Source organism: Nothobranchius furzeri, chromosome 1, assembly GCF_043380555.1.
Source record: "Nothobranchius furzeri strain GRZ-AD chromosome 1, NfurGRZ-RIMD1, whole genome shotgun sequence".
NCBI lineage: Eukaryota > Metazoa > Chordata > Actinopteri > Cyprinodontiformes > Nothobranchiidae > Nothobranchius > Nothobranchius furzeri.
This window is the reverse complement of record NC_091741.1, coordinates 87853927-87867781: the sequence shown is the minus strand read 5'-3', so window position 1 is coordinate 87867781 and position 13855 is coordinate 87853927. Positions and strand designations below refer to the sequence as shown.

The following is a 13855-nucleotide window of genomic DNA, read 5'->3' as shown; positions in this document are numbered from 1 at the left end:
ACAGGTGTCGTCAAAAACATGATGTTCTAAAAAACATAGAATCTATGTTTAGAATATAAATTCACCTTTAATTTACCCCAAACCCAAGTCATCAGGACGAGGGCTGAAATACCATCCAACCATAGAAGAAGCCTGCTTTGTCTTTAACATACATTGCATGTATTGGATCATGAAGGCTGTCAGGCTGATCAGGAGGGAGGCGCAGATGTACAGATGGTACGTTAGCTGTGTTCTATAACAGAACTTGGAAACGGTGCATGAAACCAGTGGCGGTTTCACCATTAGGCATACGTCGGTGGCCGCCTAGGGCCCCCTTGTGTTGGGGGGCCCCCTAGCCCTGACCGCCGGCACCCTTCTATTAATGCCACAATATTCTTATTACCAACCTGTCACCGCCAACGGGATTGGACATGCGCATTTCTCATTACCATAATTCCTGAACCGTTCCAAGAAATCATTAAAGGGACTTTAGGGAGTTTTGAATTTTTATGCTCGCGATTGCCCCCTCTGGCCAAAAGCGTAACGACAGCTTCAATAGGAGGCTCGTGCATGAGGCGCGCATGCTGTACGTGCACACTCCTTAACGAAAATAACAGCTGAGACGAAGCTCTGTGAAGCTGACGGGGGTCAGCTTCACAGAGCTCTGAGAGCTGACAGTCCCTTGTGTGTGTGTGTGTGTGTGTGTGTGATGTGTGTGTGATGTGTGTGTGTGTGTGTGTGTGTGTGTGTGTGTGTGTGTGTGTGTGTGTGGCCCGGAGGACAGAGGACAGGAGAACACGCAGCAAATTAATTAAATAGTTTGGTTCTGTACTTTTCTCTTCAGCAAAGGTTTATGATGGGTCAGTTCTCCTGCATGCTCAGATAATTCCATTACCTTACTTGAAAATTGTTCCAAAATGAAAGTTGAAGCCACATCTTTTTTATCTTTGAATTCAATGCCGTTCGGCGAGTCTCAAATAAAAATTTGGGCATCTTACTGTAAAAAAATATATAATTATTGTAAAAACGAAATTCTGAAACAACTATGTTCACATCAAGAATCAAACCCGAGTCTTCTGCACAAAAGCCCGACACTTTACTAGGCGAACTAAATCGCCAATGGCATCTTTGTCATCTTCATTATATCCTTGATGACACCTGAAACAACGTTCAAAGAAGGGTTCGGAGGGCTATGCCTCAGCATGAACCCGCATGAAGCAGCCTGCGCGACCTGAGCAGCTCTCTTTTTCTGCGATTTTACTGAAAAATAGGCAATCACAATAAAGATGCCAGGGCTCATTCTACAGGACCAGGGCATCGCAGGAGAATGTATTAAGAAGAAATGTATTATTTCTATACATGTTTTGGCTGTCAAACTTCCATAATGCCCCTTTAAATTTCGAAAAGTGCTGAAAAGATAAAAAATGGGGCTTTTCGTGTATATACAATGCATTACGGTAGCCAACGGCATTCCCTGTCTTGAGCACAACGAATCACAACACAGATTCAGAGACGTGCTGAGTTTTTCATCCAAAATGCTCCGTTTTATAACTATTCAATGGCTGATCAGATTCAACAAATTCCAACGGTTCCTAAAAGTACATAAAAGCAGCTTTCCAATGAAGCATGAAGCAATCAGAGTTATGGAAAATATCGCTACAAGGGGAAACCCTGCTGTACAGCCTGATTGAAAAGGAGCACAGCTCAGCGGTGAAAGTGGATAACGGAACGGGGAAGCTAATTAGCATAAAAAGCCAGCATGAAATTATGGAAATGCCTCAAAGAAACACAACACGATCTATTAGGTGTCCCAGAAGGCTTATATCTGGACAGTGACCACGAAGGACAGATCTCCAGTGAACCAGGGTATGAATGTTTGCTCAGTCTTTATTTTTATTTTTTTATTTGAACAACCCTCAACTATTCGCTAATTGTAAGATTCAGCTTCATTCTAGCATTATTTATCTTTTTACAATAAATAATTATTTTTGCTAAAACAAAAGTTTTTGGTATAGCAGTGTACGGTGTGCAAGAGAAGCACCCCATGGCAGTGAGAGGTGTGCAGGACTCTGCCTGTAGCTGGAGAGAAACTGCTTCAAGGTCTACCACATCAAAAAAACGTCTGAAAGTTTACAAAAATAAATGGTCTTAAAAACTGCTAAAAAAGATACCAAGGTTCAAACTTTTTTAAGAATAGATGCAATACAGTTCAAAGTTTAAAGTGTTCATTCCAAATTGTTTGCCCAGTAATTTTGAAGTTACTGTTTAGTAATAAATGTAAGAAATTCTAATCATTTTTTGCTTTTTTCACCTTTAAGCTGATTTTTTAAAGGCTTTAATACAAATAAATTCTAAATACAAACCATACACTGAAAGCTGAGGTTGTTCTGAAAAAAGGAGAAGAGTTACACACACTTTGCACTTTTTATTACAATTTTAAAGCCATAAGATTAAAAAAATACCAGGCGGCCCTGTTATAATTATGGTCATAAGAGGGTTATTAAGACACCGAAGCACAAACAGGAAGTGATTGGTAGTCATTCCACTCCAATCCAGTTGGTGGCGGTAATGCACCAAATTGTTGTTTGCCAAGTGCCATAAGACCACAAATAATAATAATAAGAGAGGCAGGAGCGTTCGTAACAAACTCAAAGCGATAGCGAAAACATTAAGCATGAAACTGAGTTATCCTAGTGGCTCCATTAAAAGAAAGAAGCAGCATGCTTCATAAAAGATTTTATTTTCACTTCTGAAAGTGATGTCGTTTTTCGATGTAGACATCAAAAGGAAGCAGAAAGGAAAGACAATGGAAAATGTTTAAAGGGAGGAAAACACAGACCAAAATGGAAAATAGAAAAAAAAAACCAAAGGCAAAAGCACAGGAGCACTGACAGGAAAAAGAAAGCAGAGAAAATATTGAAAGCGCTCAAAGGGAGAGAAATACAGGAAAAAAAGAGGAGGACTAATAAAAAGTGAAAATAACTCATGTCAGAAGAGGGGAGAGTTTCGCAAATCCAGTTAAAGGTAAGATTGTCGAAAATTTTGTGTAATGGGCCTCATATGTCTGTGTTCGCCTTTGGGCCCCAAATTGCTAAATCCGCCACTGCATGAAACAACCATCATCTGGTGCCAGAAAAACAGAACAATCTCTAAGTACTCATTAAAATGCATTTAAGACCCTCTACCTGTGCCAGAGTGGTGATTACGCACATTTACTAAGAAATCACAATGTAACTATAGAAACATTACTTGGTATGTATAGGAAACTTTTTACTGATTGGCTTAATGAACTGGGGCCTCATTCATTAAGCTTGCTTACGCACAAAACGGGGTTGGAAAACTGCGTGAGCAACTTTCCACGCAAACTTTAGGATTTATGAAAGAAAACGTAGCGGAAAAATGTGCGCAATTTTAAGCTGACTAAGGACCTGGCTTATGCACATAATGGACATGGGCAGCACCTGCAGTGCTGCTGCTGAGAAGATAAAATGATGAAATCCAGCAGCATTATCTCTTTTACCGCTTCGTTTTCACACAGACAAGACCCCCCCCACACGCACACACACACACACACACACACACATGCACGCGCACACTCACACACACACATGCACACACACACACACAGCCTGAAGCGCAGAATACAGAATGCAGAATATCAGCAGGGGGACAGATTGAGACAGAATGTCATGCGTCTGTGACAGTGCGTGTCCTGTCACTGTGACCCGATTGATCATGCGCCCTGGCTAGTTGAACAGATCTCTGGCTGACTGGTTAGAGTGTGTGACTTTCACTTGGGAGTCTGGGGATTGAATCCCGATTGGACCATTGTTTTTGTATCAGATCTCTCTGAAGAATTCACAACATTGAGGGCTTCAGCAACGCTGTGCCACTCCGTGGATTTTCTCTTATTTGTTTTGCAAAAGCACTTCCTTTCATTTCTCCACCTCACCCACAAGTACCTCAATTTCTGCTTCTGTGAAATTGCACTTCCTTGATCTGCCTTGATCTACGGTTGCCATCGTCATTGGCGGAACGCTGCAACAGCTGGCTTATGTATATGCATGAGATCCACAAGGCACTTTGCATTGACTATTTATGGCAGTAAGTGGGCGTGGTGAGGGCAGGATGTGACTAAAATGCAGCTGAGAAACATTCTCGTTAGTCTCTGATTTATGAAGCGGAGATTGCGTGCAGCTGTGCGTACTCCATGTTTGATAGATCACAAACCTACTTGGGGTAAGTACTTTTTTTTTGCTGAGCTTAAGTATGGTTTAGTAAGGATTCTACGCAGTGTTTGACAAACGAGACCCCTGACCTGTATTGGAATGTTTACTGTGTGAAGTGCCTTGAGACGACTCTTGTCGTGATTTGGCGCTTTATAAATAAACTTGAATTGAACTGAATTGCTGATGGGAAAATCAGCCACAGCTGAGACTCTCCAACACGCCCACCTGCAACAAGCTCAGTGGAGCAAAACATGATGAGTCGATAGTAGAGAAATGCAGATCCATGACAGAACTGTGACAATGATCTTTAAAACCTATTAAATCAACTGGATTGATGTGAGATGTTTGATAGGAAGTATATTTTCATCGTGTTTAAACCCTCTGGAGGCAGGCGTTGCAGATTTGCAACGTTTAAGCCTACGTACCTGGTTACTCCACATACGTGTTTCGTGAGCATTTTTAACTCAGAAGTACCCCTGAAGGACTTAGTTGTTCGTCCTTTTATCAATACTTATTTTGAGCCTGAGAGGGTTAAATGTTCTAGCGGGGAATTGCTTTGCAACACTCCCCAGGAGACGGAGAAGTCTGAGGGCAAATTGTCCCCATCAGTGCGAGCGTGCCTCTCCCTTGTGGCGATGTCAGAGAAGCATAAATTAGGCTTAAAGTGTCAGGATTTTAGGATTTGGGGTTGGGGGTGAACTGGAGCACCCAGAGAAAACACCCACGCAGCACACGGAGACACATAAATGATTAGATCGGTTGAGATGTCAGTTGTGCTGCGTTTTTTTTTTGGTAATTTTTTTGTTTGTATTTTAGTACCTGGTGGTGGAAGAAGCTACATCCTAGACACATAGTGTAAAAATTCTCTAATGTAGTGGCATTTTAAATCAAGAGTCAACCCATCAAAGGTATTGACTCTCATGGGCCATTCCCATCTGTACCTGGCCGGCCCTGCTCGGATAGCTCCAGTCGGCCCCACTTATTTTGAGCCTGAGAGGGTTAAATGTCGTAGCGGGGAATTGCTTTGCAACACTCCCCAGGAGACGGAGAAGTCTGAGGGCAAATTGTCTCCGTCCTTGCGAGCGTGCCTCTCCCTCGTGGCGATGACGGAGAAGTATAAATTAGGCTTAACGTGTCAGGATTTTAGGATTTTGTGTTGGGTTGGGGGTGAACTGGAGCACCCAGAGAAAACCACCACGCAGAACACGGAGACACAGAAATGATTGAATCGGTTGAGATGTCACCTGTGCTGCGTTTTTCTTTCTTCGTTTGTATTTTAGTACCTGTTGGTGGAAGAAGCTACATCCTAGACACATAGTGTAAAACCTCTCTAATGTAGTGGCATTTTAAATCAAGAACCAACCCATCTAAGGTATTGACTCTTAGTCTACGGAAACTAGAAGCTCTGATAAGCGTAATTGTTAGAGCTAAAATCTTTAACCCATTCCTATTTCCTCCTGCAGAAGCTCTTGAAGAACTACAGGTTAATTTTCTGCTCTTCTAAACTTTGAGCCTTTGTTTAACCTCTCGTGTTACTGTGTGTTACTAATTACTAAATTTAGATTGGCTGCTCGTATTTTTTCCTCTGCCTGCAATCCTGTTCCTGCAGGTTTGCAGCATCTACTCTCTCACCCATTCAGTTTCTTCTCTCTGAAAATTTTACGTTTTCCTGATTCAAATTCTCTGTTTCCTAGTTTAAAAAAATCTAAACCCATGCCAAGCTCCCTACTTCACTTTTATATGCTTTTCTGATCTTCATTGGTGTTCTGGAAGAAGACGTCTCTAGTAGAAGTCGGGTTAGTCCCAGCTGGATCCTAGGCCAGATGTAGAAGGCGTTGGCTCTTCGGCCTCCCAGTCTTCTTCAGCCTCCCATTCTTCTTCAGCGCTCCCATGGGCAGGCCCGGGGTTCTCTGGAAGCTCGTCGTTATCATCATGAAGACTGGGAACAGTTGGGTTCCCGTCACTGGGTACCTGGGTAGTCACTGTTTTTTCTAAATTCAGTTCCCCCAGATCTTCAGACACAGCTGTGGGACTGTCTGACTCGTCCTCCACAGGTGGCTGCTCGTCTTCGACGTTTAAAGATGCTTTCTGCATTTCTTCCCTTAGTTCAATCGTTTGTGTTTCATCATTATGAGGACATACTGCGTAGCCAGGGCCCCTGTATCGGGTACCAAGTAACAAGTGCCCTCTAACCCATTGCTGGGTACCAAGGTACTGGGTACCTAACAGGTATCCAGTTCCCAAGACATGGTCAGCCAGAGTTTGCGCCTCCTGATGAATCTGGGCTGAATCTTTTTCGTTCTCTTGAGAGTCCATCTTCTGTTCTTCTAAACTCTGATTCCCAGCTTCTAAATACTGGAACTCATCTAGGAAGCATTCATAATTTTCTTTATGCTCCTCTTCTGAATTTGTCTTTGTTTTTTCTAAACTCAGTTCCCTGACATCATCATCATCATGAGGACTGTGAAGAGTTGGGTTCCCGTCACTGGGTACCTGGGTAGTCACAGTTTTTTCTAAATTCAGTTCCCCCAGATCTTCAGACGCAGCTGTGGGACTGTCTGACTCGTCCTCCATAGGTGGCTGCTCGTCTTCGACACTTAAAGATGCTGCTTCCAGCTCCTGCCCAATCTGATCTAAATGCCTCTCTTCCTCTTGAAGAAGCTGGAAACATTGTCCAATAAGTCTGTCAATTTCGTCCATTCTCGCCTCCAAAGAATTAATTTCCTCTTGAGTCAAATGTTCAACCCCTTCTTCCAGAGCTCGTTGTTTCTCCTTTAAAAGGTGAGTTTCTGCTTCCCTTTTTTCCATAAACTCTAGTTTCTCTTCCTCCAGGTTTTGTGGGAGCGTTACTAAACAGTCTCTCTCTTCCTGAAGAACCCGTTGAATGTCTTGAATGACCTGCTCTGAGTTTATGTTTCTCTCTTCAGAGTCTGTCATCTGTTTGATGAGAGTTTGTTGCCTAATTTGGAATATTTCCAGCTCTTTTGCCTGTATTCCCTTATTCTCCTCTTCCGATCTGAACTTTGTTAACTGGAAATTTGTCTTTTCTTTTTCCAGAGTTTCTCTCTGAAGTCTCAGACCCTCCAGCCCTTCTTCTAGAGCAGTTTCCTTCTCTTTTAAGATCTTACCTGCTGCAGCAATTTCTTCCCTAAAGTCCATCACTTGTGTTTCCAGACTTTGTTTTCCCAAATGCAAATTGTCTAATTCTTCCTCGAGGATTTTGTAAATCCTCCCTTGTTCCTTCTCTGATTCTGATTTGGTCATCAGGAAACGTTGTTTCTCTTCCTCCAGACTTCTCTTCTCAAGACTCAGAAATTCCAGCTTCTCCTTCAAATCCTGTAAACTTTCGTTGAAATCTTTCTGGAACCCTTCTGCTGTTTTCATAAACTCCAATTTGTCCTCCTGCAGATTTTCTCTCAGAAGTTGAACATCTAGTTTGTCTTTGAGCAGAATCTGTCTGATCTGCTCCGATTCAGTCTGAAACTCAACGATCTGGTTCTGTAGAGTAATTTTCCCAGCGTTTAAACGCTCCTTCTCATCGCGGAGAGTCTGCTTTTCTGCAGTTAACTCCCTTTCTGTTTGTTCCTTAGATTCGATAAACTCTAATTTCTGTCTTTCCAGATCTCTTTTCAAGTTATTAATTTCTTCTGTTGATCTCTCTTTGCTTACCTGTAAAGCTTTCCATAAATCTCCGACTTTCTCTTGTGTCTTATTCAAGTTTTTGGCCATCTCACAATTTGCAATTTGAGTTTCTTTAATCTTATTCCACTCATCTTGAATTTCTTGTCTTTGTTTCTGCAGTTCCCTGTTTTCCAGCTCAATCTTTACTCTGTGTTCGTCGAGTAACTGAGTTGAAACAAAATTATCTCTTCCTTTCTGAGAGTTCGTCTTTAGTTCATCAACATGATTCGTTAGTTTCTTTTGTTGATCCTCAAAGTGGCGTTCTCTTTTCTCCAGATCCTGCGTTTTTGTTTCCAATTTCTGTCTTTCCTCTTGGAGACTTTCCCTGATGCGAGCTATGTTTTTCTCAAACGCATCCACCCTTTGTTCAAAGTCGCGTTCCTGGTTACCAAAAACTAGTTTTTTGACTTCCAGATCTCGTAATTCTCTTTGTAAAAGCTCATTCCTTTGGTCTAATTCAGCTTTATAAATGTCTGAAAATACCTCCATGTTTCCCTCGTGTGGTCCACCAGTAGCCATTGTAGGTCTGTTCAGGTCTAAAACCAGTCTGCAAATGAAGCTGTCTGTGTGCCTGCTTTATGTTTGCCCTTTATATAGGACTGCACTCTCCTTTATGACATCATCAAAGGAAGCTGATGCTGGCAGATTCCGTTCTCCTGACCATTATTATCATTATTTTTGTTTTCCCCCCCAGAACTGCGCTGCTCTGGGTGGCTGCATGTTGGAGTAGCTCTGTTGATTATATGTAAGTTTAGCCTTTTCTTGGACATTTTTTCTTCTAGTTTCTCAAGAAAAACTGTATTTTTTGGACACTTTACTTTTCTGTTTCTGGTGCTGTGAAGCGTGGAGGATTTTTACTTCTATTTTTTAGCTTTTTTTCACTTTTTGAACATTTGTTATGATGCGTAACCATGGCAACAAGCTGGTTTAACATCGGGAGCAGCTGATTAACATTGGAAAGGCTGAAATAATACCTCAACTGAAGCCACAAATACCAAATGAGCTAAAACGTAAAAAGCGTGGATGCAGAGCGGGAGCAAAACGGAGACAGAGAAAGAGGAAATTCAAACCATCTCTTCCATCGATCATAATGGGCAATGTGAGATCACTGGCCAACAAGATGGAGGAACTCCAAGCCCTTTCAAGGACTCAGCCAGAGTTTCGGCAGTTTCGGAACCACTGGAGGAGATAATGCAAAGGAGGATTCTCCAGAGAATCAAGAAAATTATGGACAACCCTGAGCATTCTCTTCACAAGACTGTCCGACAAAGGAAGAGTGTCTTCAGTCAGAGGCTTCTTCAGTTTCACTGCAACACTGACCGCTACTGGAGATCCATCCTGCCAACAGCCATTGTAATATACAACAACTCTTTGATGACTTGATTATTATTATTCTGAGCTACTACAGCAATCAATTTCCCTCTGGGATTAATAAAGTATTTTTTGAATTGAATCCTTTTTTCTTTGTTGTTATAGTTCTGATTACAATTAAACATGCCCCCTGGTGACCTGTTGATGTTGTGGTGTTGTGGTCCTTATGCCTGATGCTTTGTACCATCAATCAACAGAACATTTATCGTATGGATGTTTGTGCATATTTAATACATCTGATTCCTGGTTGTGTTGTAGAAGATCCTCCAGGTCTGGGTCAGTTAGAGACTGGGACATTTACAAAATAACACTGATTATTATTTAAAAAAATATACAATATTTTAGTCATATTCTTTGTTTTTGGTTGTCAGCTGAAAAACTCAATTATTTAAACGTATTTTGGCCATGAAATGTTTGAACCATTGCTTTTGTTCTTTTGTGATGAAGTGGAGGAAACTAAGCTGCTTTTTTCTTCATACAAAATGGACCACACACACATTAATTAATGCTGCATTTAGTTTTATTCATTTTAATTAACAGATTTTCCATAATGTGTTTCATTATTTAAAAATAAGGGGCGTTTAATCAATCTGAATATAAAATGATAAATGTTGTATTTTTATTTGTATGAATTTATTTTCAGGACAGATAAAAAATGATCATTTATAGTAAAAAACAAAAGCTGAGGGATCCGGTTATTGCGGCCATGTAGGAGGACGTGTTTTTTTTTTTTTTTTGCTCTGCCGCTAAGTTGATTCTAACGTTCTCCTGCTCACTAATAACTTAAAAATCAGGAAGTTTTTGCGGAACAATGCCTAATGCGATTAAGTCACAGAAGGGAAAAGGAGGAACAACTAAACAAGCGAGCCTGTTTGACTGTAGTCTTCGAGGTGAAGCAACTAAAGCTAACCAGGCCATGGCTACGCAGACTGACAACGAAAATGAACCCATGGGTACCAAAGCTGACCAGATACTGGCAAAGATACACTCAACGGAAACGGGCTTTGCATCAAGGCTTGATAATATGGCAACAACATTACAAGAGGTGAGGAAAGATATTAACGACTGCGGAGAACGTATGTCGCAAGCTGAGGAACCCATCTCCACTGCGGAGGATGCCCTGGTTAGCCTGCAAGCTAAAATTGGTACAAGCTAAAAACTAAACCATGGAGAACAAATCTGTAGATCTAGAAACCAGGTCACGTATGAATGACCTACGGCTCATGAACCTACCGGAGGGTGCGGAAGTATGGTTGGAATGTAAGGTTGGAATCCTATAAGTTAGTAGTTTATTGATTTGTAGGATGCAAAAGAAGATAACAAATCGAGTGGCCTTTTTATTGATGTTGTTTTTTCTTTTTTCTTTTCCTCTTTCTATTAATGAATGTTTTGTATCAATCGATTGACACTTTGACTACTAGAGAGCAAGTTAAAGGATTATATATGTACAAAAGGGGACTGCATAATGTGACTGAGTTATCTCAAGAGTGCCTATAACATGTTATATTATTAGTAAAAATGGGAAATAGAGTTACATATAATGGGCGTTAATTGAGACGAGCAGGAGTTTTGACTAACTATTAGCTACGATTTAGCAGCAGCAGTGTTTTTTTTAAATAGGTTAAGAACCAAAAGAGTGGTAAGATTGATCCCCACAGCTGTGGATCGGTTTCAGTGATAACGGAGGTCCAACAGTTAGGGGAGGGATACCCACCATTGTGGGCAGAGGGAAAGAGGGAGGGGGGTTGTGTTATTTTTGAATGTTGGACGCTGTCATGACTGAGGGAAGTTTCCTGACCCAAGACATGCAGAATTCACACTAGGAGACGTAGGTAGGAAAAAAATAAATGTTTTATTTTAAGGAGAACTAAAGGTGCACCGCCAGACGTGGCGGTGATGTTGAGCACAGCTCCGGGGCTGGGTCTGTTGAGACAAACACTGTCAGTGTTGGGCAGCGGGGAATAGAATTGCAGGACTAAGTTTGTAGTGGATCTTACTATGGGGACTGAAATCCAGAGCATGGGAGGGTAGCCAGGACTGGGGTGAGCAACGTCAGCGTGAATCCAGAATCCAAGGAAGGTGAGCGGTGGGAGAGCGGGTCGGTCCGGGTGAGGAGGGAGATCAGGCTTGGAGATGAAAAAAAAAAAAAGGTTATTGCAGGAAAGGTTCGTGGTGAGAATTCCTGATAAAGGGAAGGCAGAGGTCATCAAAAAAACAACAATGACGGACAAATATAAGGCAAGACTAAAGCTGTAGTTTTCTATAGTGGCAAGAGCTACCCAAGTTGAGTAATCTTCCGGCAAGCTGAATTGATCTCCAGCTCCTTATAACCACATGAAGTAGATGAGGGAAATCATCGCAGCTGGCCGCTCTCCGGAGCCGCCCACCTGCAATGACTTAAGGTGATTAGAGGAATGTGCAGACTCACCCCAGATCCTGACAGTACCCCCCCCTCAACGGACGCCCCCTGGCGGCCTAGCAGAGGAGGAGGAGGCGGAGGAGGAGGAAGAAGACGAGGCCCTGGAGGCCTCAAAGTCTGCGATGAGAGAAGGGTCCGTAATGAAAGACCCAGGGACCCATGACCTGTCCTCGGGGCCAAAACCCTCCCAGTCAACGAGGTATTGTCGTCCCCGTCCCCGGGGACGAACGTTGAGGAGCCGCCGGACCGGATAAACCAGGCCACCTTCAAAGAAACGAGGAGGAGGAGGAGGAGCAGGAGAGGGACACAGGGGGCTAGACAAAACAGGCTTGACGAGGGACACATGAAACACAGGGTGAACCCTAAGGGAGGAAGGAAGGGTTAAACGTACAGTGGAGGGGCTAGGGACTGCAGCAATGGTGTAGGGACCAATGAAACGCGGAGAGAGCTTCCGGTTGGAGGCTCTCAGGCGTATGTCCCTGGCGGACAGCCACACCCGTTGTCCAGGAACGTACTGAGGAGCAGGACGTCTGTGCCGGTCAGCAACTCTCTTGTTGCGCTTGGCCGTACGTCCCAGGGCCGCAACGGTCTGTGTCCCCATACGACGGGCCCCACGGAGAAACTGTGGAACCGAAGAGGCGGCACCTACTTGGTCCGAGGGAAACAGGGGAGGTTGTAAGCCCAGTGACGTCTCAAAGGGGGATCTGCCGGTGGATGAGGAGACATGACTGTTGTGCGCATATTCCACCCAGGGAAGCTGAGCGCTCCAGCTAGAGGGGTTAGTGGCACAAACACAACGCAGGGTGGCTTCCAGCTCCTGGTTCAGCCGCTCACATTGCCCATTAGACTGGGGGTGGAACCCCGACGTGAGCGAGACCTTGGCCCCCAGGGCGGCAGCGAACTCCTTCCACAACTGTGAGATGAACTGGGGACCCCGGTCCGATAGGATGTCCTGAGGGATGCCGTGAAGGCGGAACACATGTTTAATCAACAGTTGGGCAGTAACTGAGGAGGAAGGGAGTGACTTCAGGGGAACAAGGTGGCAGGCCTTGGAAAAACGATCTACAATAGACAGAATTACAGAAAAACCATGAGAAGGGGGAAGACCAGTAACAAAATCCAGGGCAATATGGGACCAAGGTCGTGAGGGGATGGGAAGAGGTTGGAGAAGACCGGCAGGTGGCTGGTTGGTACCCTTACCCCTGGCACAGACATGGCAGGTAGCTATATAGTCCTTGACGTCCCTGTAAAGGGACGGCCACCAGAACGTGCGCCGGATGAGGGCCACAGTACGTCCTACCCCGGGGTGCATAGAAAACCGCCCAGTGTGAGCCCAGTGGATGACGGGGCCTCGGACTCGGCTGGGAACAAAAAGTAGGTCACGAGGTTTGTTACCTGGGCCTGGGTCGGTCTTAAGGGCTTGGAGAACCTTGCCCAGGTTAGGGATCCCACGACACAGGAGGGAGGGATGATGGTGGCTGGCTCCAGTTCATTGTCAGGGGAAAACTGCCGGGAGAGGGCGTCAGGTTTAACGTTCTTAGAACCTGGTCTGTAGGAAATAATAAAGTTAAAACGGGAAAAGAATAGGGACCAACGATACTGTCGGGGGTTGAGTCTCTTGGCGTCCTTGATATAAGCCAAATTCTTATGGTCCGTCCAGATAACCACTGGCAATTCTGCCCCCTCCAGCCAATGCCTCCACTCCTCCAAGGCGAGCTTAACAGCAAGGAGTTCCCGGTCTCCGACATCATAGTTCCTCTCTGCAGGGGACAAACGCCGGGAAAAGGAAGCACAGGGGTGGAGAGCATTATCATCTGGATTTACCTGGGACAGCACAGCTCCGACTCCGGCGTCTGAGGCGTCGACCTCCAAGGTGAACTGTCGGGTGTCGTCCGGTCGGGTCAGGACAGGGGCCTGGGTGAACCGGTGTTTGAGCTGGTCAAAGGCAGCCTGGGCCTAGTGAGTCCAAACAAAGGGTCTGGAAATGGAAGTCAAGCTGGTGAGAGGGGCCGCTACCTGACTGTAGCCTCGGATAAAACGTCAATAAAAGTTTGCGAAGCCCAGGAAACGTTGCAACTGTTTTCTGGAGGTGGGAGTGGGCCAGTCCAGAATGGCCTGGGTCTTCTCAGGATCCGCCTTTAACCGCCCGCTCTCCAGGATGAAACCCAAAAACTTG

General features: G+C 44.1%; 1 long non-coding RNA gene across 1 annotated transcript; it reads right to left on the bottom strand.

Moving 5' to 3' along the window:
• Positions 1–11093: 11093 nt before the first annotated feature.
• Positions 11094–11870, bottom strand: LOC139071926 (uncharacterized). Its single transcript, XR_011521679.1, has 2 exons — positions 11540–11870; positions 11094–11386 (listed from the first exon to the last, which is right to left on the bottom strand). It is a non-coding gene; the product is annotated as an uncharacterized lncRNA (long non-coding RNA).
• Between the last annotated feature and the right edge of the window lie 1985 nt (positions 11871–13855).